Raw genomic sequence first — 2,910 nt, 5'->3', positions numbered from 1 at the left:
GGTGTGGGGGCGGGTGCCAGTGAGGAGGTGTTTAAGCAGGAGCACATGTTCCCTCACAGACTGTGTATGGGAGGGGGAGCCCCTATCTTGCACACATCCCAAATCCTCCAGAGGAAGTGCTTCCCCCCTCGGCCTGTTCCTAGTTCCCTGTCTTGTCACCATGGCAGCAGTTGCCAAGGGCTCTCATGGTTGCTAAGATCTGGGTGTGGGAGGATGCCAGGCCCCGTTGCTAGTAGAAACAGAATCCTGGAGGCAAGGAAGACTACCCCCACAGCTGCCAGCTCTACGCAACGACAGCATCGGCTCTCGGGCTGCCCCTTTCCCCCAACTGAACCCACAATTTGTATGTGGCAGTATGGTGTGTGAGGAAGCTTTAACATGAAGCTGGGGCTGTGACACCTCTGAGGGGAAAGGAGGGTCCTCAGTCTGCCTATTACCACTGTTAAAGCCAGCAGCTCCCAATTCTGTCTCTCATCTCTCCTACTGGTCTCCTGGGTGGCATTGGAGTTCTCCGGTGACTGGGTACTCATCTCCTGATGTTTCGCCTGAGCAGACTCTTAGCATCCCATTTGATACATGCTTTGTATTGACATAGGGACATAGGGTTGGTCCCACATGGGAACGCACCTTTGGCATCTGCCAGAGATACCGACTCTGGTTATAATCGTGGCCAAAGGAATCCCTTGAATCCAGCCTAAGCCTTAGCTTATTTCCTAGACATAGTTGAGCCCTGATTTTAATGCTAGACACTTAAGCTCACTGTCACCTTCACTTCCTATTCTTTTCAGTGACAGAGCATTGGCCAGCGATCTAACTTCTTGGAACGTGTGTGTCGGCATCTCCTTGAGCATCTACGCTTACAGTGATCAGTTGTACCTTTGGGGTCTGAAAGAGTTATAAGACCCCCCAGACACCCGCGCCCGCGCCCGCGCGTGTGCGCGCTTGCTTTACAACGGAGATGTCAGTTTTAGGGCTGGCCAGCAGAGGGCGTGTAGCATAAGATTCTCAAGGAAAGCCTCCAAGAGTCTTTAAGTGAACTTAAGAAGTTTTGGCCTAAACTTTAAAGTCATGTGACTGCTTGAGCTTACAGCTATATCTCCAGATCAGCTGTGAGGGTACAAGAATGTTGGCTGGTACCTCAGGTGTCAAGAGGACCTAGTAAAGTATCTCCGAGACTCAGCACTTGGCTTCACTGCCCTCCCTGGTATTCAGTTGTCCTTGGTTCTATTGAGAAGACCTTTGTATTCTCACAATGTTCATCCTTCACCCGAGCTCTGTTTTAGGGACCGCTATAGCTTTATAGGGCCTATTCCACATGGCAGCCATGTGCCCCCACCATGTCCACCCTTTCCAAGATCCATGCCTTTATGGGTTCTTCATCTGCCTTGCTTGATTCCAGCCATTCAAGGCTTTCGGTCTGTGCCACCTGACTCTGACTAGTCTGCTCCAGGAGAGTTGAGGTAGGAATGAACAAGATGGCTTGTCTCTCTTCCTGACGAGATTCTTTCCACGTAGCCTTGGGTTGCACTAGTTTTTGGGTTTTGTTTTTTTTTTTTTTTAATTTTTCTTTTTTGGAAGCTAACTCTATAGATCACTCATACCAAGTTAAAACCACAAGCTTTTTTACCCCGGGTGCTGATTCATCTTTGGTCTATTACAGTTTGGGGGAAAAGAAACCTTGAAATATGTTAAATAAAAACATTTTGGTACCTTTTGAGTTTGAGGGCAGTCTTTGAGCTCGGAAACCTGTACATTTGATGTTTACTTAAAGCGGGAACAAAGGACAGCGGGTCTCTAGCTGGCGGTGACTTCAGCACTGTGGACAGAGGCTCCTGGCACCTCCAGCTGTGCCTGGGACTGCAGAAGGTGGGACCCTGCTTCCGAGGGAACAGGACTCCCAGCTGTTCGCTGGGTGCCTCGCAGTGTCTAAAGTGCTTTCTCTCTTCCAAACTCATCCTGTTTTTGTTTTTCTATCAGCCTAAAAGTCAGACATAACAGGGACTGTTCTCTAGATCTTTACAGATGAGGAAATATGCCTTAAGGCTGGATCCAGAGAACCCCTGGGAAAAATGGAGATGGGGTCTAGAGAACTGAGTAATGCTGTTTCTCTTTTGGGGGGGGGTGACTTTCTTGAAAGATAGAGGGAACATCCTTGAGCCAGAGCAGGGCAGGGGGCAGTTTGTGTGGAGGTGAAGTTCTAGCAATCCCTGGGGGGAAGTGGCAGAGAGTAATCGTAGGAGGGAGGACACCTCCAGCTAGGACTGCTGGACGGAATCTCTATTGTTCACAGAGATACAGGATGTTAATTGTTTAATTTCATATTTATTCATTTTTCGTATGTACGCATGCCACGACACATGTGGAGACCAGAGGACAACTTATGGGAATTGGTTCTCTTCATCTGCCATGGGGATTGAACTCGGACTGTTGGCTTGACAGCAAGCCCCTTTCCTCTCTGAAGCCATCTTACCAGCCCAGGATCTAGTTTGTAAGCTTTGTGCTACTCGGATGCTCAGCTTCCATGAGTCAGGAGATAAGGAGGAACTCACGTGATGTCATCACACTTCCTGAGTCTGGTGGACTCCCTGCCCTATGGGAAGAGGTATGGAAGCCGAGGTGTAAAAGTTGTGTCGATGGTGAAAGCTTCAGTAATGTGGCTACAAGCCCGGTTCCCTGTCTGTTTTGAGGAGTGGGGAGGGGAGGTGCTAGACTACACTGTCACAGGTCCCTTGAAGTGTGCTTTGACAGGCACCACAGGTGGGTGCACAGCACACACGTTGGTAAGAACATGGCCACCACAGATGGACTGAAGACTACAGTGTTTTGTTTTATACTCAGGCCAGGAACTGGTCATTGCTGGGACGTGTCAGAGAAATGGGAAGATCCCCAAAACAATAGTAAGCAAGAACA

This window comes from Rattus norvegicus, chromosome 5 (genome assembly GCF_036323735.1).
Source record: "Rattus norvegicus strain BN/NHsdMcwi chromosome 5, GRCr8, whole genome shotgun sequence".
NCBI lineage: Eukaryota > Metazoa > Chordata > Mammalia > Rodentia > Muridae > Rattus > Rattus norvegicus.
This window is presented reverse-complemented; position numbering follows the sequence as displayed.